The sequence below is a fragment of the Callospermophilus lateralis genome, unplaced genomic scaffold, assembly GCF_048772815.1.
Source record: "Callospermophilus lateralis isolate mCalLat2 unplaced genomic scaffold, mCalLat2.hap1 Scaffold_83, whole genome shotgun sequence".
Classification (NCBI taxonomy): Eukaryota; Metazoa; Chordata; class Mammalia; order Rodentia; family Sciuridae; genus Callospermophilus; species Callospermophilus lateralis.
The window spans coordinates 3,515,317-3,538,376 of record NW_027516368.1 but is presented as its reverse complement, the minus strand read 5'-3'; positions in this window follow the sequence as shown (position 1 = coordinate 3,538,376).

Here is a 23,060-nt window from a genome sequence, read left to right as displayed (position 1 = left end):
TATTATTACTTATTGTGTTACTGGGTTTTGGACCCAGGGGTGTGTAGCTGCTACTCAGCTACATCCCTAGCCATTTTTATTTTTTTATTTTGAGACTAAAAGTTGCTGAGGTTGACCTTGAATTTGACAGCCTCCTGCCTTAGCCTCTCAAGTCAATAGGATTACAGGCATGTGCCACTGTACCTGGCTAAACACAGAGAAATTTTGAGAGTAGCAAAAACCATTCTGTATTATGTCATAATGTTGGATGTATGTCATTATATATTTGTCAAAATCCATGAGATGCAAAACACCAACGCGTGAACCCTTACGTAAACTGTGGACTAGGATTTAAGGGAGTGTGTGTGGGGCTCAACAACTGTCAGAGGTACCACTCTGGTATAGGATGTTTCAGTGCTGGAGACACTTCATATGTGGGGGACATGGGATGTATGAGAACTCCGCTTTCTACACTGTTTTGCAGTGAATCTAAAACTCCTTTAGAAAATAAAGTATAGTTTTTAAAACATGCCCCTTTTTTCCTGTTTTTTTAGGCCCACTCTTTAGAAAATAATCCATCTTTGCCATTCCTCATTTCTCTTTTTAGTTTTGGTAGTTGGTAAGATATTTTTATCTCCAGTCCTTGAATTCTCAGCTTTGGTAAGTTTGACTGAAACCTTTTAAAAGAAAAAAAATGATGAGGAATTTAGCTCACATTTATTATCCCCTGTCAATTTTTGTTGGATATATGGGTTTTCTACTAAGTTTTCTTTGTAGCTTTCAAACTATATTTTTGATATCTTCATTTTAATGTGTTGTATGCCTTGGGATAGTGGTGTGTGTGTGTTTTTTTTTTCTCCTCAGTTTTTTGTCATTGCCATGGAAACCAGCTCAGAGATGAGGAGGCAGGGAGGTACATTCCAATTCAGGGCAACCCGAGTAAGGCAACCAGACAACGGGATGTCAGTTTAAAAGGATCTGAGCTGCTCACAAATAAAAAACAGTAAGCAGCTAGCACTTGTTGCTACCTGCTCCAGACTTGCACTGTCAGAAGAAACACGAGGGCATAAGGTTTCTAACGATTCCCAGAGAAGGACCCAGGGTGCCCCATAAGAACATAATACTAATAGGTTTTGGCTTTATGATTGACCTCTTAAATGCAACACAGTATAATAAAGCTTTTTTCCTAATTACAATTTTTACTACTCATAATTTCTGTAAAGTTGTGTAACAATTAATTTGGCCATTTACCAATAGTTTATCATTTAGGGTCTTCTTCCCATATAGGCCCTCCTTTCCTGGCACATTCTCCCAAGGTGATCTCACTTTCAATATGTGGGTGATACCTAAATCTGTACTTCCAATCTAGCCTCGTAATTACTCTCCTGAGCAGGTGCCTCAAATTTATGAAATTCAAGTTTCTTTCAAAACTTGTTAATCTTTAAAATTACAATGAACACCACCACCACCAAGCAATGGGTCAGGCAAGAAAATGGGGCATCAACCTTGACACCTCCCTTTCACTCATTCCCTCATGTCCAATCAATTGTCAAATTCTACTGAAGCTCTCTGCTACATTTTTTATAGTTCCATTCATTTTTGTCTGTCTCTGCTGCTATGTTGTTCTTATGGGACACCATGTTTTCTTCTTTTTTTGGGTTACATAATTTTCTTTCTTTTTAAAATTTATATATGACAACAGAATGCATTGCAATTCTTATTACACATATAGAGCACATTTTTTCATATCTCTGGTTGTATATAAAGTATATTAACGCCATGTTTCCTTAGCTGGATTATTGCAACTGCTTTCTGTCTGGTTTCTATGTCTCCTGTGATCCTCTCTCCAAATTCACTCAGTGAGCTGAGGCCAGAGTGATCTTTTGAAAATACATATCTGATTAATGTTACTCTCTTGCTTAAGTCTTTTGTACATGCACACACATTATGTGTGTGTATGGATATATGGACACACATATGTGCATACATGTATGTAAATATATCCATACAAATGCCTTTTTATGATGTACCTACTGACCTAATTAACCTCATCTTCTGCTAGAATTTATTTTCCCTGACTACACCAGTTGCTCTCATTGGCTTCTGGAATGTCATAGAAACTATTTGTTTGGCCTGAAATATTCCCTCTACCCCTCTTCAACTGGTAACTCATTCTTGTTTTCTGCAACTATATTTGACTTGAATATTTCTTTCTCCCTGTCTTTCTTTGATCACTAAAGTTTGGGTTAGGTACCACTCACAGGTCAATTTTTACTTCTTCTATCAGGGCATGTCTCAGGCTGGAGTAAATCTTATTTGCACAAATGACTCTACTAAACTGAGTTTTATGTATGTGATATGTATGAATATATATGTGTATGTGTGTATGTGTGTGTGTATGTACACATATGCATTGAAACACATGCACATACACACCAGCATTTGTGAATGAATACATGAGTGAGCATGAGAAATGGAAACACTCCATTCAGCTACATAGGGATCATTTGCAGGAAAAACAAATAACAGCAGCTGCATGAAAGAAGACATTTAATACCTGAAGGTGAAGTTCCCTGGAAGTAAGGAAGACAGGTGATAATTCATGTCTCCTTTGACTTTAGATAATTCGGTTCCCTTTTTCCAGTGCTAATTTACTTCTATAAAATAGAAATATTTTATGATAAAATTCATCCCTGTATTCAATTCTTGACTTTGAAACTGAGGAACGGTGGGTCAGAAAGTTTACGTGACTTGTTCTAGAAACAGTCAGGACCAGATCCTGGCCTGTTGACTCTGGGTTGCTGTGTATGAACTAAACACCATGGAACGGTTAGCATTGGGCATCCTGTGCAAGATGAGCCAGGTTCCCAATTTGCGTACCTTTAGAAAAATGATCAGATTCTTCAGGACAGGAGGTAGTACAGGACATATGGGCTACCAATGAGCTGCAAAGAGTTCATTACTAATTAGGCAGGATTGACCCAGTTCCTGGGGGAACCTAGCAAATGTTGGGGCACCTCTGGCCACAACTGAGCATTTACTTAGTACATCAGTGGACATAAAATGGATGCTTTTATTTTGGGGAAGAGTAGTGCCCTGCTTTTGACCACTTAACTTTCTTTTGTGAGCATATTTAGCATTGACTTTGTTTTATAACTCACATCCTCACCTAACTTTTCAGGTTCAGGCACTCTTTTGAGAAACATCTATTGCAGCATTTCATGTCTGCTCATCTGTGTCCAAAGTCTCTCATGGCTCAAATATTTTGAAATGGTAGTGTGGTATTTCAAGGCTTTGCTGAATTGAAAGCTTACTTTAGAGAATTCAAATTCATTGTGTGTTTTCTTAGTAGAACAGGGTAGCCTTTAGTGGCTGTTTTAAAAAATGTACATATACCAAAAGAGCTTGGTGGTGCTTATCATTATAATTACTATTTAATAATTTAGTAGTTACTCAGTGAAAACACCCAGATCAACTCTTTCCTCATGGAATAGGAAGAAGAGCTTGTGAGAATTTTATGTTAAAAAAAATGAATGCGGCTTATAAAAAATAAGGCAATTGCCTTCTACAGGTCAAAATTCCCTAAAAGAAGTTTTTTTCTCTGAACCCCTTACCTCATCATTCAGCAGAGTAGGGAGATTCAAAGTAGGTGGTTTTCAATACACATCAAATCACATTGATGTGATAAGCCATGGTGACATTTCTCATGATGCCACCTGCAGATCTCAGAATGATCGCTGACCACACTTCCACAGAAGGTGTAGCATTTGCCTACTAATCTACAAAGAGTGTGCTGCTGCCAAACCCTGCTTTTTGCCTGGGATATAAGGATGAGACTTCTAAGTCAGGACCATTTGTTTTGGACTCACTGTTGAAAACCTGGCTTAGGAGAGGGTACAGATATTTGCCTTCCTTAAAACCACAGACTTTTGTTATCTGCAGCTGCACCTAGGAGGTATCTGAATTAGAAAATCAGGGACTTATGGTGAAACCTGAGTTTTTTTTTTCAAACCCCTCTTTAAAAGAGGGAGGAATCCCAGTGACTCAGGAGGCTGAGGCAGGAGGATCACAAGTTCAAAGCCAGCCTCAGCAACTCAGTGAGACCCTGTCTCTAAATAAAATACAAAATAGGGATGGGGATGTGACCCAGTGGTTGAGTGCCACTGAGTTCAATTCCCAGTACCAAAAAAAGGAGGAAAAGGAGAAAAAGAACCCAGTGACTTTATGGGAAATTGTTCAGCCACCAAGTCCTTGGGCATTGTATTTTGAGTCATAGGCCTATCAATCTTATTGGAATTTGGAATCTCTTTCTTTCTTAATGTACAATAGCTTAGGATATCCAAGGCCCTGAGAATGTGTTAGATATCACACTTTTTGGCTGATGCGATCTTCTATGCCCTGGGATTTCCTTCACGATAGAATCATATGACGTGCTTATTAAATGATAAATAAACACATGCATAGCTCTGTTGTTTTCAACTTTCTTTTTTTTTTTTTTTTTTGGATGCAAGCAAGCATGAAATCTTCCTTCATAGCACACTGATTTCCTCTGAGAGACTGACCTTCACGATTTTGTGTGGCATTTCTGGCAGGGTCAATGTTCAGTGGCCATCTCCCTCCATGGAACTGGAAGAAATCAGAGCCTTTTTACTCTCTGATCTCAGGAGACTGGCATGTGCCAACTCTAGCAATTGGATTCTCTTTCTTGGTACTTTGAATCTTGAGCAAGTGATTGAAGGACATAACGATACCTGGATATCACCAATCATGGGGAGCAGCTGCAGTCACCCCTTGGTCGCCAATGTGCTCGTGGGACTTGCCACTTCTGCATCCCTGGAGTTCCCAGGGTTGATTCATGGTATTCAGCCTGCTCCTCCAGGCTCCCATTAGCTCTCTGATATTCTCTCTCCCCAAAATGTTTGCTTCTGATGAAGTGATCAGTGCTGTTGCTTATAACTAAGAGCTTTGACGTCTCACTCTAGCAGCCTAAAATGGACTCCATTTACATCGACCAGTGAGGCTCCAGGAGGAATGTAACTGAGACACTCTCTAGTTTTAGTCACTTGTACTAATTACTAAGCCAGTTCTAATGTCCTGTACCCTTTGATACTTGTCAGATTAAGAAATGCCTATCTTTGCTAGACTCAATAAAACATGCAATGCATTCCTCTGTAATAAGGTCACCCTGAGAGGTGATAAATTCCTTGTGACTGTGGCATAAAAGTAGAATTATTTTTATATCCTATATTCCCATGTAGCTTACCTATTTACCTCCCTTTGCCAGGATTCTCCCTTGTTTGGAGAATAGCATGCTGCTATTGGCATACTCCTTGGATAAATGTAATGATTTTTCCAACATGAAGAGCTATATGTTATGAAGGTATGGTGATTTCTTAGGAGAAGGCTGTTATCCCTGACTCCGGCTGCTCAGGAGGATGTCCCTTTCTTTGCCAGTATGAGCAGGAAAGGGCATATCACTGGGATGTCCAGTCAGGGTGGCAAACACCTGTAACCTACTCCTCAGTATCATCTTCAAGTTTTGTTTTTGACAGATTTAATCATTACCTGGTTTGGGTACCATCAGGGATCAAGGTTAGATGTTAAAATATAATAGCATGTTTTCGATTTGAAGAATGGTGTTATTTGAAAAAAGTTCCCTGTATCATCTTACACAGGCAATGGTAGTCTTTCTTGGGTCATGGCATTTGAAAGCAAAAAAGGGCCTGAGAAATCACTGGTGTGTACTTATCTCATTTCATCAACAAGAAAACTGAAGTCTATAGAGATTATGTGAGCTGGCTGAGGTTACATCATTGGTTACATCACACTCCACTTCCTTAACTTCTTGTAAGAAACTTATTCCACCTCTCAGAACCAGGTGGTGCCTAGCTGTGAACAGGTCAGATCTCTAGGAAGGATTTGCTTCTGTTATTCTCCTTCGTGGTGAATTGTTTGGGAATTACTTTTAGCTGGCTTGCTTTCTCCAGAAATGGGCAGGTTTTTTTTTAAATGACTTTCTTTTTCCTTCTAGAATTTATTTTTAATGGATACGGAGGTTATTAAGCCCTATAATTGAAATGTACCCTGCATTGCATCATAGACATTTTTCTAAGTTGTAGTTATTTAACTTTTAGGTATACTACGAAATGTGTATTCAGTTTTTGCCCCTTGTTTTTGGTATATAGCTCCTAAAATCCTTGGAAACTCCAAGTGACGAGAGTGTCTTTTGTGTACTAATGAGATGTCTGGTGGCTGGCAACCCCTAGAGAGCTTCAGCATCAGAGATAGTCACCAGAAAGCCTGAGGCATGATGATTAGAGGGTTGCAACTTTCAGCCTCACCACTCCAACCTCTGTGGAGGAGAGAGTGGCTGGAGATTGACATAATCACTGGTGACCAAGATAACTTAGTCAATAATACCTAGGAGCGAAACCTCTAGAAAAACTCCTAAGTGATGGTGTTCAGAGAGCTTCTGGGTTGGGGAACTCATTGAGGTGCTGAGAGGCTAGAGCGATTGGAGAGGGCCTGGGAAACTCTATGCACCTTTCCTCTTCCTTTCTGCATCTCTTTTCTCTGTTCCTGAGTTGTATCTTTTATTAAAAAAAGGAACCTAGGTCCTGAGGAACCTTCCCATCTGTAGTTGCTATAGTTTAGATCTGGAATGTCCTCTCCAGGCCCACGTGTTGAAGGTGGAGTTTCTAGGTGGTACTGTTGGGAGGTGATGTAAGCTTTAAGAGGTGGGGCCAAGTAGAAGGTCTTTCAGTCCTTAAGGCCATGACCTTGGAGGGGACTGTGGGACTCTGGTCACTACCACAGAGAGTGTGGTACCTAGCCATGAGACACATGGGTTTCTCCCCCATGTGATGGTTCCATGATGTGCCACCACAGGCCCCAAGCAATGGACCCAGTTGGCCATGGACTGAAACCTCCAAAACTGTGAGCCCAAATGAACCTTTTTTCTTTGTAAAGGATAGATCTGAGGTATTTTGTTTCACTAACGGAAAGCTAACCAATACAGTTGCCAAGTCAAGTAGTTGGGATTGGAATCTGAAGTCAGTGCAGCCCTACAAGACTGAACCCTTAGGCCTGTGGAGTCTGACACTAGCTCTGGTTAGTTGGTGTCAGAATTGGATTAAATTGTAGGACGTTCAGTCCTGGAGAGTGGGAGAATTGGTTGGTGTGAGGAATAACCCAACAAATTTGGTGTTGAAGTGTTATAAATAGAAACAAGAGGAAAACAAATAAAAAATTAATTAAAAATAAAAACAACAACAACAACAAAAGAAATAAGAGAAAAGGAAGGAAGGAAGGAAAGAAGAAAGGAAAGATTCTATGATAAATTCTTGTAAAATGGTTTCTTTTAATATAATCCATGATCTTTATCTATTTGAAAATTATGAATTTTTAGACATCACATTATACATAATAATATCCATATCAGATTATACATACTAATATGGCCCAAATAGTTGAAATTTATTAAGTGTTTATTACATGTCAGGCACTGTGCCCTAAGCCAAATGCTGTGTATGAATTATTTCTCATATTCCTTGCAGCAGCCCCAGAAGGAAGGTAATTTCATAGATGAGAGAACTAAGGCTCACAAAGGTTAAATACTTTGCCTTAAATTACCCAGTTAATACAGAGTGGAACCAAACTCTAAGGAGAAACAACGTGATTAAGATAAGTTGCAGTGATTTCTCTTCTTGATTTTTGGCCCTGTGGATATTTATGAAAAAGGTGGATTGTCAGAGGATTTCAGAGAAATGAAATTTATGCAGCCAGATGCTAGCACATTATGGAGGATGATTGGCCAGGTGGGCAGTAGATCCATGTGACAACCAGGGGAGAGTGCAGGAAAAACTATGGATTCTCTTGAGCTCTAAGTTTGAACCAGCCAGTGAGAAACACAGTTGTGTTTATTGGCTTGGCATTTTGCTTATCTCTTTGTGTGACCTTGTTTTATTTTACTGGGTGTTCACACTACTGGAGGACAGTGGTTGTCTTGATCTAATAGCTCTGTAGACCAGTCCGCATAGTTTCCTGATGATGAAGGTCGCATAGCACAGTGGTTATGGGCCCATGCTTTGGCACTCAGTTTCCATTCTCATTTACTATCTTTAACTGTTGGCCATCTTTAGTCACCACTCACCTTTCTGAGCCTCAGTCCTAGGTAATTTGGAAAAACAGAGTAAATTCACACACAGGGGTACTTCTTGATGTTTGACATCTAGTGATGGGTGCCCGAGACATCTGCTGCCACTGCTGCTGCCCCTGAGATGTCCATTAGTAACTAAAGTAATCCATTTAAAAGAACTCATATGTAAGGGTTCTAAGAATTTACAGTGTCGTTTTTAGGATTGGGACCTTGGAATGCTGGAGGAAGGAAGAGTAAATGTCCTTCCTCAGAGGGACCAGGTGTTTGAACTCCTCAGTAAGGACGCTTTCCACCTCCCCAAGTGCCCTTCTATCTGAGGTCGTGAAGTAGTAAGCAAAGCTCTATAAAGGGAAGAGCAAATCTGAGAACGGGGCCTCTGCTGGTAGTTAGAGTTGGTGCTAATTGGCCCCATGGGGTCTGCTTTCCATGACTTAGTTATCGAAACAGCAGTGTTACCCAGAGAATTCTGTCCCCTGTCATCTGCTATCAGAGGATTCTGCTTTTTTTTTTCTAGTCTAGGGGAGAAGGATTTGGGCCCAGAGTCATTTGAATGAAGTAGGAAATACTTAATAAAAAAAAAGAGGTGAAGGAGATGTCATAGGGTGGTAGGGTGTGTGTATAGCTCTGTTTCGAGTTGGAGTAGGTGTGGAGGGAAACTTTGGTTAAAGGAAAATTATTTTAGTTTTAAGTTGGAAGATTAACTGTAGATTGATTGTTATGGTCCATTTATTTAAAATGAGTTACAAAGGCTTTTACATAGCCTGCATGATCTGACTACTGCTTCCACCTCCTCTCCCAGCACGCTGGCCCCCCCAGACTGCCTCTGCTTCCAAGTCCTGCAGGAAGTGTTTTTCCCACTCCGGGTCCTTTGTATCTCTTGTTTTCTTTGTTGGAACTATAATTCCAACTCGCCTCTTGGCTACTCCTACTCAGTCTTTAGGCCTCCATCTAACCGTTACTTGTCCCCCAAAGTATCCCTCTCAATAAGTTAGATTCCTGTGCTTATCATTGTTATCTTCAATAAAATAATGAAAATTCGGCAGAATAAGGACTCAGTTGGTCTTTGAGTTGGCCAGGGAAGCAGCTGACCTTAGGTGTGACTGGATCCAGGAATTCCTAACAATGCCAACTGCATTCTAGCTCTGATTTTTCCCTCCTACCTCTTACCTTTGTCACTCATTGTGCCCATTTTTTTCCCACCTGGGAACTGATTTTCATCATGAGGCAGGGCAAAAGGGAGGCCTGGTTGGAGACCATCTCATGTCTTTCTTTGCTGTCTTGGCTTAACCTGGGTGAGGGGAGGGCATGGAACCCTACGTTTGAGATCATGCTTCCAGAGCAATGTGGACAACAGGAGGTGGGAGGCTGTGGTGGGGTGGAATGGAGGAATGCATACTGAATAGACAAAAGCCAAGAGCCTCCACTGTAGCCTCCCCTGTGGTTTTCTCTTAAAGAACCCAGTTCCTCATCTGTGTAGCACTTGTCCAAGTTGAAATTTAGTATATTTTGTGTCTTTATTTGGTACATATCTGCTGTGTGCTCCTCCAGGTTGAAAATCAATTCTGCACCATTCATGGCTCTATTCCCAGTGTCTGTAGGTGGAGCATAGTAGGAGTTTGGTAATTATGTGTACAATGAATGAGTGAATTAGGCAACAAAATGAAAATGTGGGAGAAGACTGTTTTGTGAACAGATCCTCACATAGGAAGAAACTTTAGAGTGTTTCTTGGGGGAAGTTGACCATTTCAATGATCCATAGACCCATGAACTGAAAGCAAGAACTTGGCAGTGTTTATTAATGTATGGTGCCTATACTAGCGACATTAGCATCACCAAGGAACTTGCTAGAACTGCAGGTTCTCAGCTCCAACCTTGCATCTCCTGCCTCAGAAACTCTGGGGACAGGACTCAGAAATCTCTATTTCAATAAGTCTGCAAGGTGATTTTGATGCATGATAATACTTGAGAACCACTGGAGTACCAGATAGGAAGGAGTGAGAAGGTCAAGCTTACACATTTGTAGCATATGAAAATTACTGTCAGAAAACTGTTCCCTATCTCTTTTGAGACTCCTTTTTAAAAAAATTGATTTCATTATTTTCTTAAGTACATGACAACAGTAGAATGCATTACAATCCTTATTACACATATAGAACACACTTTTTCATATCTCTGTATATAAAGTATGTTCACATTAATTTATGCCATTATACATGTACTTTTTTGCATTACAATTCTTAATACACATATATACCACAGTTTTTCATATCTCTGTATATAAGGTATGTTGACACCCAATTCAAGTCTTCATACATGTACTTTGTGCTGGAGCTTAATGTTTAAGAGTTTTTGTTTCCTCCAGGAGCTGGGGATCAAACCTTGTGCATGCCAGGCAAACATTATATTACCAAGCTACATCCCTAGCCATTTTAAAATCGTATTTTAACATGAGTTCTCTCTAAGTTGCTCAGACTGGCCTTCAAATTGTGATCCTCTTTCCTCAGCCTCAGGAGTAACTAGCATTACAGGTGTGCCACCATGCTTTGTGGTTTAAGAGCTCTTGAACTAGGTTGTCTGGTTTATAATCCTGACCTCTCTGCTTATTGAGTAACTTCATACTACTCACTCAATCTCTCTTAAGACTCTGTATTAGTCAGCTTTTGTTCACTGTGACAAAATATCTGAGATAATCAACTTATAAGGAGGAAAGGTTTATTGTGGTTCACAGTTTTGGAGGTTTTAGTTCATGGTTGATTGGCCTCCTTGCTTCTGAGCCTGTGATGGGACTACATCATAATGGGACTGTGACTTACCTCATGTAGGCTGGGAAGTAAGAGAGACAGGAAGGGGCTGGGGTCCTGACATCTCCTTCCAGGGAACATTTCCCAATGATTTAGTTTCCTTCCATTAGACCCCCTAAATGTTCCACCACCTCTTAGTAGCACCACAGGCTGAGAACCAAGCCTTCAAGACATAGGTCTTTGGGGGACATTCAAGTTCCAAACTATAGCAGCTTCTGATTTATGATCTATAAAATAACTACTAACAGATAGTACCTAGCTCATGGAAATACTGTGAAGATTAAAAGTGGTGATAATGATACTTAACATCTAGGAACCCCTTACTATGTATCTAAACACTTGTGTCAGATTTTTTAAAAAAATTATTTATTTTTCTAATTTGTTCTACATGTCAGCAGAATGCATTACAGTTCATAGTACACAAATGGAGCACAATTTTTCATTTCTCTAATTGTACACAAAGTAGAGCCACACCATTCCTGTCTTCATACATGTACTCAGGGTAATGATGTCCATCTCATTTCACCATCTTTTCTACCCTCTGCCCCTTCCCTTCTCCTCCCTCCTGTTTGCCCTATTCAAAGTTCCTCCATTCCTCCCACACTCCCCCCCCATCCCTTATGGATCAGCAACCGCATATCAGAGAATACATTCAGCCTTTGGTTATTTTGGGATTGGCTTACTTCGCTTAGCATGATATTCTCCAACTCCATCCATTTACCTGCAAATGTCATGATTTTATTCTCTTTTAATTCTGAGTAATATTCCATTGTGTATATATACCACAGTTTCTTTATTCATTCATCTATTGAAGGGCATCTAGGTTGCTTCCATAGTCTAGCTTTTTTTACCAAGTGTTAAGTTGTCTAATGCATACAAAGTGTCTAGCATGGTGCCTGTTACCCAGCTAGCAGTTATTGAATGTCTATTATTGCTTACAACGGAGAGTGAATAGATCCTGTTTATTTGGAGTGGGCCAAAAGCTTCCCTGGGTAAGGGGACCGTGAGGTTGAGCAGACACGTGTATGACCTGGAAAAAGGTTTATGTGTCCTGCCTGCTACTCTGTGCCTGCTCCCACCTTCCTGTCCTCGGATGAGCTGTCCGTCCCACATGTTCCTATCTTCCTGGCTGTCCATCATGCATAGCTGGATAGAAAGCCCCAAGCACTGTAAGCCTCATGATGTCTGTCAAGGGCTTTCTGACCATTTTGATTAACTTTTTTTTTAGGTAAGATTAGTTATAGGTGTTCTCTATTTAGTCTTTTACTGAGTTCTGCATTTTTGAGTATTTGCACTTCAGGGATTTTTCTTAAATGTAAAGAGCCTACTGAAAGTTTTATAACCTCAGGTGTCCTTCTCCATTCACTGTTCATGGTCAAGGTCACTCATATGTGGATCTGACAAAACCCACAAGCTTCGGTCACTTGTGCTCTGGTCGCAAAGGAATTAGAAGAGTAGCCAGTGATATTTTCCTGTATGTTTATTCTGCTGGGCTCAAACTGCATGAAGAGACAGCTGTCCTGCCTGGTTAGGTGGGAGACCAGGAACTTGATGTCATTGTACATCGCCACTCTCTTTCATGGTGTGAGCACTTACTGGGTGTTAACTGTACGCAAGCCCAGAGACTGTATTCCTGGGGAATGCTCAGAGAATAATAGATGGCCACAGTGAAATTTGAGACAACCTGGGGCCAGGGATATCCCAGCACAGTAGAAAGTGCATTAACTTGAAGCAGACCAAACACCTGAGGTCTGAGGAGTTAGCCTGTGACAAGCAGGGGTGCCTGGGGCCCCCAGCTCAGTTTTCAGCAGATGCTTGTCTGAAGTTAGCCATCACCAGAGATCAGAGGAGCCGAGCGAGGGTAGAGATTTCTTCATCCAGGGGTGAGTCCCCAGGGCCTTTCCTTCCTTTCTCCTAATGATCTCTTATCTCTCTATTATGATTAATTTGGCACGTGGCTCCTTCTTGTACACAGTTAAGGTTTGCCACTGTGAACAAAGGAGTTTTTGTCATGACCCTTGATTGTACATGACAAAGCCAATTTGAACAAGCTGAAGAAAAAAATAGAGGTGATTGGCTCAGGTAACTGGGATGGAAGGTGGTATAGACCATGGAATTCAAGAAAGAACTACAGGACCAGGGATACCATTTACCACCATCTTCTTTTCCATTTCTGTTACTCTGGTTTCATTTTGCTCTCTTGTCTCAGGTTTCATATCCTGGCTCTCTGAATGTCAAGAACCTTCCTTTTGGGGCTGGTGTTGTGACTCAGTGGTGGAGGGCTTGCCCTGTGTGTCTGAGGTACTGGGTTTGATCCTCAGCACCACATAAAAATAAATAAATAACATAAAGGCATTGTGTCCATCTACAACTAAAACAATATTTAAAAAAAAAGAGAACCTTCCTTCTTTTTCCTAAGGTCCATTTTTCATTCCTAGAGGAGGACCTGATTGACCTTACTTGGTTTTGGGTCCACCGCCAGCCTCATCCTAAGCCCACAGGAGTGGGAAGGCCGGCGTCCAGCCTGGCTGTACTAGTTATCTGTGGCAGGAGCCCATCCTGACAAGTGGCATTTTTGCTGTTCTAGTTGTGAAATATTTTGAGTAGCAGCCCTGAAAATGTGCTGTTCTGATGGACCAGATCTGGGTCATCTCTCTTTTCTGTGAGCCAAGCGCAGGTGGTAGGACACATGACATTGCTGTGGAGATGGGGGGAAATGTGCTAGTGATCCCAACATTATCACCATTGAAATAGGCCTTGAACATTCTGTGGTTGAATTTAGTATACAACAGTCCCTGGCCACACAGTTGGCAACTAAGCATCCCAGACAGGCTACCTATTGCCACTTGTAAGGGTGAGTGGTTGCCTTGTATGTCCTTCTATGTCCTTCCATGTCCTAACTAATGCCAAACCAACTGCTTTGTTCTAGGATAGAGAGTATTGTCTTCACTAATCTGGTGGCACGAGGCCCCTCTGACTCTACCCACAGGCATCACAACCAATCTTGCTCTTGATGTGGACATGGGGTCCCTGCATTCTTCCTCTCCACTAATCTCTTCCATCTTCATCTGCCCAAAGTCCCCATGTCCTTTTTATCATGATCCCATTTTCTACCTTGATTCTTCCTTCCCCCTCCTCCTTATCCTTATTCCTAACTTACTGGATTCTTCTTGGCAGAAGAAATGGCTAAGAGGAATTATGATGCTTATTTAACAGATGAAGAGATGGGAGCTCAGGGTTCAAGGTGATTTGTTCTGGGTCACACAGCTGGTCATTGGCAGATGACCAGCTTCTAGTCACAGCCTCTTGACCCTGAAGCTCAGAGTCTTTCCTCTTGCCTGTTTTCTCTCCCTGTATGTCCTCTTACATTTAAATATCATCGCCACTCTCCCAACACTCTGTCACAACTTGGAGAAAGGAGTATTTATGTGATGGTGCTTTGAGAATAAATTTAGAGAGGCAAACCTTGAGTTGATTCTGGAAGAAAATTCAGGCCTTTAAGGGGGCAAAAGAAGAGAGGAGGCCCTTCCAAGGGATCAGGAGCCACCTGAGTAAAGTGGCTGAATGACAAGTGGCTTATCTTCTGTCCTGCATCACAAAAGCAGCCTAGACAAGTGGTAGCAGAAACCAGCCACAACCAGAGAGATTATGCAAAAAAAATGAGCCAGAAAAGTGAGCAGCTGCTAGGCTCCAAGGCTAGGTTCCCAGGACTGTCACAGTATCTCAATTCTTATGGTGACCCTGTGAGCTCCGTTCTCCACTGCCGTGGAAACAGAACACAGTGGGTTAATTGATTTTCCAAAGTCACACAGTAAGACTTTTTTTTGGTAAGATATAAAGTTTACATTGAAACTTGAGTCTCTCTGACCACAAAATCTATTCTTTAACCACATGCTTCTATGCTGGAGGGTATGACATGAACGTGATAAGGCCATACAGGTGGTCCCAGAAATCTGCTCAGAAGCCAAGCTCTTAGTAAAAGTCATTCGGTTTGGCAGATTTTTTTTTTTTTTAATTTTAAAATGGTATATCTTTGTTAGGTTCGGACATTAGTCATCCATTTGTGAACATTGTTCAGTTTCCCTTTAAATATGCAAGCCATACAGACTCAGAGCCAAATGTGGAACTTTCTCCCTCCTATCCTTGTTCCATCATTCTGTGCAGATGATTTTGTATTTCATTTATCTCTTGGGCTGTGGCAGTGGGAGAAATGAGTCCATCACCAACTTCTTGTGGGGGTGTCGCTTTTTATCTCTGCACCCAGTGTCAGCATGGGTAAGCCTGAGCTTCTGCGGACTCCCCTCCAGGCTCAACAGTCTCCGAATCTCTACTTCCACGCTCTGTGGCAGTGACTCAGGGATCCTGTGGGTAATAAATTATGTTCTGTAATAATGAGCTCTCTCCTTTTGTTCCATCTGGTGGGTCTACTTTTCACAGCAAACCTTGATGGGCTGAGGATGAAAAAGTGTTTAGAAATGAGCTTGAATCTCTCCAAGGTGCACTCTGCATGGGAAGAGGAAGCGACATTCACTCATTGGCTCTGAGAGAGAGTTGGAACAGAGTGTAAGGGCTGCTGGGGGCAGTTCTGCTGCCTGGATACCTTACAGCCCAACCCTAAACCTGGGCAGCAGAAAGCCATTGTAGCATTTGAGAGTAATCAATGAAGCTACTTGCGTTTGCTGAACATGATCAAATGTTGGCGTGGGTGAAAGAAATCAAACACCTAAGGCCTTCCTCTCAGAGCTCATGAGAGAAATAATGATGAGCAGCATCTCCTGCTTGGTGTTAGGGAGGCAAAAAATTCAACAAGTTTTCTGGGAGTTTCAGTAGATGGTGGTGATCAGAGAAGGCTTCCCAGAGGTGGTGCGATTTCAAGAAATAAAAATGTACATGCTCGATGCAGAAATCTTGGGTAATTAAAAAAAGCATGAAATTGAAAATTGTCTCTTACTCTATCAGAGATAATTGCTATTAGTATTTTGGTATATTCTCTTTCAGTTTCTTATTTGCATCATGTACTCAAAATGAAATCATATTATACATGCTGTTTTGCAATCTTAGATTTTGTTTTTAGCAATATATGACATTTTCCTGTGTCAATAAATCTTCAAAAGCATACAGTCTTTATGATGAAAATTGCTTTTTTCCTCATTATGAAATTGCAAAGCTTGCAAAAAATATCAGAGAATATACAAAACATTAGAAAGAAGAAAAGAAATCCATAATTCTATTCCTCAGCAATTCTTACCATTTTCATTTGAGTGTGTATACCTCTGACTTTTCCCCAAGTGTATGTGTGTAAAACATATATATGTAACATATTACATGTTATACTCATAGACATCTGATTACTATCTCACACCCAGCTGGGGGTGCAGCTAAGTGGTGGAGGGGTACTCGGCATGCTCAAGGCCCTGAGTTCAATGCCTAGCACCAAAGGAAAACACAGTCTCAACCACCCTCCCCTCACAGAAATTTAAGCATCATGAGGAGAGAGACTGTGTCCTAGTGTCCAGGACAGCATATAGTAAGCATTCATTTAGTAATTGTTTATAGAATGAGTGCATGGCAGGTCAAATCTGTGATGGATCTTGATCAGGAGACAGTAGGCTGTAATTGCTGGGAGCTGAGACAGCACGCTGAGACCTCTGGACACAGGTGAGAGATCTTTGCTTATGTATGTTTCATGTCAATGCATTAAAAACAAAACATGCAAAGCAAGCAAGCAAAACAAAGCCCCCTAAACTGTTTACTTCTTTTAACTTTGTGAAAAGTTGCATTTTGGGCCACATTTTGTCTGTTAGGATTTATGGAAACTTAAACCACCTTCTTATATCACTGTCCCCATGTCTCTAGCTGGCTGTATAGGAAGGCAAGGAGCCTGTCTTGTCCCTCTGAGTAGTGCCAGATGGGTCTTTGGCACCAACGCATGTTTCTTGGTGAGTGTGATGACAAGAGGAGGAAGGTGATGGGAAATTACCTACAGAGAGGACCTGGGTGAACAGAAGGCACGTGACACTTCTCCGATGTCACCAGATGCCAAAATGAAGGCTTATTTCGTTAATGTTTCCCTCCTATATATGACAAACCCAAAGCCAACATCACACTGAATGAAGAAAAGCTAAAAGAATTTTCTCAAAAGTCAGGAACAAGATAAGGATGTTCACTCTCACCATTCCTACTCAATAAATTGGTCTCAAAAATCCCCGGGGCAATCAGGCAAGGGAAAGAAATTAAAGGGATAAATGGAAAAAGAAGTCATCAACTTATCTCTGTTTGCTGATGACATGATTCTATATCTAGAAGACCCCCAAAAAAACTCTACTAGAAGACTTCTAGAAATGATAAATTCAGCAAAATAGCAGGATATAAGATTAACCCATACATAAATCAATGGGTTCACTATACTCCAGTGATGATCTCGCTGAGAAAGAACTCAGGAAAACTATCTGTTCACCATAACATTAAAAAAATAATTGGGAATAAATAAAGCTAACTAAGGAGGTAAAAGATCTCTACAGTGGAATAATTGAATATTGAAGAAAGATATTGATGAAGGCCTTAGAAGACCAAGAGACCTCTCACATTCTTGGGTAGACACCTCTCAAAATGGCCATAGTACTGAAAATGATACACACATTCAATGCAGACCCCGTCAAGATACCAATGAAATTCTTCACAGAACTAGAAGAGGTCCTAAATTTCATATGAAAGAAAAAAAAATATAGCTAATGCAATCCTGAGTAAGAAGAACCCATGCAAGAGGCATCCAAAAAACAGATATGAAAATCAATGTAATAGAACAGAACACACAGTGACCAACCCATATAGTCATCTCAACAAAGGAGCTAAGATCATACACTGTAGAAAAGATAGCTTTTTTATTTTTTATTTTTAAAATATATATTTTTAGGTGTAGATGGACACAACACAATGCCTTTATTTTTATGTGGTGCTGAGGATGGAACCTGGGTCCCACCCATTCTAGGTGAGTACTCTATCATTGAGACACAATCCCAGCCTCAAAAAGATAGCTTTTTTTTTTTAACAAATGGTTCTGGCAAAAATGGATATCCATATGTAGAAGAATGAAACTAGATTTCTATCTCTCACCCTGAATAAGACTCAAATCAGAGTGGTTCAAAGACTTAGAAATTAGACCAGAAACTTTGCAACTGTTGGGAAGAAACATAGAATCAACACTCTGACCTATTGGCACAGCCACTGATTTCCTTAATGAGATTCCTAATGTTCAAGAAATAAACCAAGAAACAATACGCAGGAAGATGTCAAATTTAAAAGATTATTCACAGCAAAGGAAACAAGAATGTGAAGAAAGAGCCTACAGAATGAGAGAAGATCTATGCCAGCTGCTTCTCCAACAGGGGATTAAATCCAGAATTTATTAAAAAAACTCAAAATACTTAACACACACATGCACATGCACGCACATACACATACACACACACACACACACACACACACACACACAAGAACAAACAACCCAATTTAAAAAAAGGGGGGGGGATAACTAAATAGACATTACTCAAAAGAAGAAATGGCCAAAAATATATAAAAAAAAGTTAAATGTACTTAGCAATCAGAAATTTTATATCAAAACTACATTGAGATTTTATTTCACTCCATTTGGAATAGCAATCATTAAGAATACAGATGATAATAAGTGTTGTAGAGGATTTGGGGGGTAGTACAACCACTTTGGAAATCAGTATGGAAATTCCTCAAAAGATAAGAAATGGCACTACCATATGACCCAGCTATTTCACCCCTTGATGTTTACCTAAATGAACTAAAATCAGTACACTACAGTGATATAGGCAATTTTATAGCAGCCCAATTCACACAGCCAAGTTATCAAATCATCCCATATGCCCATCAATACAAAAAACGGGTAAAAAATGTGGTATATGTACACAAGAGGATTTTACTCAGTCATGAAAAGACTGAAATTATGTCATTTGCCAGTAAGTGGATGGAACTGGAGAACATCATGCTAAGTGACATAAGACTCAGAAAGTCAAAAGTGGAATGTTTTCTCTCATATGCAGAAAACATGAGATCAACGGGCGGGGGGGGGAATGGGGTGTGGAGGATCCCTTGAAAATAGAAGGGAGATCAGTGACATGGAGGAAGGGGATGAGAGATATGAAGACTGTGGAGTGAAATTGACCAAGGCATGCTTTGTACACATGCAAACATACCATAGTGAATCCCACCTTTATGTATATCTAACAATAAATAAATAGGAGAAAGATCACTAGAGTAGAGGAAAGGAAACAGGGGAGGGAAAGTGGAAATACTGGGGATTGAAGTGGGGCAAGTGATATTTGATGCATGTATTATTATGTCAAAATGAACTCCACTTTTATGTGTCACTACAATGCACTAATAAAAACACTGAAAATCTTCCCATTGTCTTGCCATTTGCCATCATGTTGAAATTTGCACTATAAAAATAATTTCTATAAGTTATTATTTCTCATTGAGCCCTTTCCGATACTTTATAGAACATACAGACCCCTAGATCTTGCCCCTGGCCTTCAATAATAGAACCTATATACTGGGAGTGAGGAAATCTGAATTTTTTTAAAAAAATTAAATTCTAATTTGTTACATATGGCAGCAGAATGCATTACGATTCATATTACACATATACAGCGCAATTTTTCATATCTTCACTTGTATATAAAGTATATTCACACCATTCCTGTTTTCATACATGTACTTTGGATAATGATGTCCATCTCATTCCACCATCATTTCTAACCCCATGCTCCCTCCCTTACCTTCTCACTCCTTTGCCCTATCTAGAGTTCATCTATTTCTCCCCTGTTCCCCCTCCCTACTATGACTCAGTCTCCTTATATCAGAGAAAATATTTGGCATTTGGTTTTTTGGGATTGACCAACTTCATTTAGCATTGTCTTCTCTAACTCCATCCATTTACCTGCAAATGCCATGATTTTATTCTCTTTTATTGATAAGTAATGTTCCATTGTGTATATATATACACCATATTTTTTTTTTATCCTTTAATCTACTGAAGGGCATCTAGTTTGGTTCCACAACTTAGCTATTGTGAATTGTGCTGCCACAAACATTGATATGACTGTGTCTCTGTAGTTTGCTGATTTTAAGTCCTTTGGGTATAGATTGAGGAGAGGGATAGCTGGGTCAAATGGTGGTTCCATTCCCAGTTAGGAAATCTGAATTTTAACAAGCTCTCTTGGCAACTTTTCAGCACACTAATGTTGAGAACACCCAAATGAGGTATTGGAACTTCTGTTGAAAAATATCAGTGGTGTGATAGCATTACTATTGGCCCTTAACATTTTAATATTAGTGAATATAATGAAATACTTAAGATTACAGGGAGCAGGGAGTATCCCAGGAAGAAAATAAAATAAAAAATGGGGGTAGGAGGATGGGCAGAAAGGTGTACAGAATAAGGCTGAGAGCTACGGACATAATCTAACATAGTCCATTGGTATCCTTGGTGGATTGGTTCCAGGGCCTCCTTTGTACCAAACTATGTGTAAGCTCAAATCCCTCATGTAAAATGGGTATTTGCATATGATCTATGCACATCCTCCTGTATACTTAAACCTCTAGATTACTTACAATGCCTAATACAAAGTAAATACTATATAAATAGTTGTTATTTATGAAATAATAAAAAAGAACAAAATATGTCCATGTTTGGTACAGATGCAGTTATTTCTTCACATATTTTTGAACCAAGGTTGATTGAATACACATTTATTGTACCAGAGGATATGGAGGACTGACTGTAGCTGGAGTCATTTGAGAGCCAGGATAAGATGTTGGGACCAGGTAGCATTAAGGACTTTCTCAGGCGAATCTTCTCTGCTTAGAGGCTGATGTCTAAGGTATGAAAAGAATGTAAAAGTCAGAATGAGAGCAAAAGTGAGAAGAATATGAAGATGGGTATTTGGGGAGTTGGAGGAGAGTATATTACAAAACAAAGCCTGTTGAATTCATTCTTGTTCCTTGGGATCCTTAGGATTTTCTTATCATTTAGTGCATGTCTGGAGCCCCAGATTTCACCCACTGAACTCAATTTTCTGTTTGCCTTTTGACAAAGGGAGTGGGAAAGAGAATAATTGTATAAATAGCTTTCAACACTTCATTAATGATACTACTCTAAGGTTAGATTTACAATGCACAGATTAGTGATTTACAGTGAGTTCTGTGTAAAGGCCATAAAATAACTTAGGGGGTTTAAGAATAAGCAGAGTGTTGCAGTCAGGTTTTTCATTTCTGTGACCAAACAACCAGAGAAGAACAATTTTAGAGGAAGAACAGTTTATTGGGGGCTCCCGATTTCAGTCCATAAACAGCTGACTCCATTCTTTGGGGCCCAGCATGAGGCTGACTATTATGGAAGAAGTGTGTGGTAGAGGAAAGCAGCTGGGGACATGGTACCAGGAACCAGAGAGAGTCTAAGCTCAGCTAAAAAAATATATACCTCAAAGACACACCCCCAATGATCCACCTCCTCCAGTGGCACCCTTCCTGCCTACAGTTACCAGTCCTTGAATCCTTATCAGGGATTACTACCTTGAAACTTTCCTGCATTGTCTCATACACAGGCTTTTGGGGAACATCTCATATCTAAACCATAACACATAATATTTTATTTTTGAAAGATACATGACCATTTGAGACTCTGAGTTAATGTATGTATACCCCATCTACCCTGTGCCCACCAGATCCTGCAAATTTATTCATACCTTGTACTGACTAAAACTTTCAGAACTCTGGAAAGCCAGTCTCTTTATTTTATTTTATTTAGATTTAGGGTCTCATTATGTCACACAGGCTGGCTTTGCACTCCTGGGCTCAAGTGATCCTCTTACTTCAGCCTCCCAAGTAGCTGGGGATACAGGGGTGTACCATGGTGCCACGTTTAGGAGGAAGACAGTTGAATACAGATTTCTGGGGCAATCTTTAACATTTTCAGAGCCCTAGGTAAAAATGCAAATGGAAGCTCACTCACTGTATTCCTAAATATTTCAAAGTTGAAAATTGGGCTATTAAATACATTCTATTCTCTTCCATTAATAGATGTTGTAATGACCTGGAAAATTGAGTTCTGAGCTCCATAGGGTACCATTCAGTAGCAGAGTCAGTGGTCTGTGCTTCCCAATCCCAGTCTACCTGGTCCTCTGAGGCCCTCATATGCATGCATGTGGAAATTTGAGCCTACACCACCAGAGACTTCTGGAGTCCTAGCTGTTTGGAGCAGGTCCAAGTGTAGGCTCATTCAGTTAGTACCAGGTCCATTTAAATATGGGACCCAGGATAGGTGACCCTTTTGTATAGAAATAAAGAGAGGTATTGGGAATCTCATGAATCATAGAATTACAAACTGGAAGGGAATTTGGACATCATTTGGTCCAGACCTTCATTTTACAAGCAAAGCAATTGAGATGCAGAGAATTTATGTGCTTATCCCAAGGTCCACCCCTAGCCAGTGGCAGAGCTAAAACTGGGGCTCAGATTTTCCTTTCCTTTCTGTACAGCTGCTTTAGATATAGTGAAATCCCCAAACATGAAGATTATTTTGTATTGCTTCTTAGATTTCAGAGTGCTGTTCAGGCAGTCTTTTCAATCACTAGTTAGAGGTTTTTAGCTGGGAACCCTGGTGGCAGTGGTTTTGTCCTGGCATGGTGCTAACCAGGAATGAGTAAGGGAGTGGAGGTGGGGAGGAGGGGGCTCCCTGCAACAAATGCTCTAACTGATGACATAAAATGAAGGAAAGCATGAATTAAAGGGTCTTATTTACTGTAATGATTCGAATTGTCAACTTGATTGGATTAAGAGATGCCAATGATTAAGAGGCTTATGTCAATGAGAGTGTGTCCAGGAATGATTGGCATTGGGATAGCCAACTGAAATGGAGACCCTCCCTAAGCATGGGCAGTGCTGTCCAGTAGGATGATGGCTTGGAAAGTTGGAAAAACAAGGAAGCAGAGCAGATGCAAGCTTGATTCTTCTTGAAGGGGTTCTTGATTGCTGCTGGGATCCTCTGAGGATATAAGACTCTGGCTTCTTCACTCCTCTAAAGTGGACTCTGC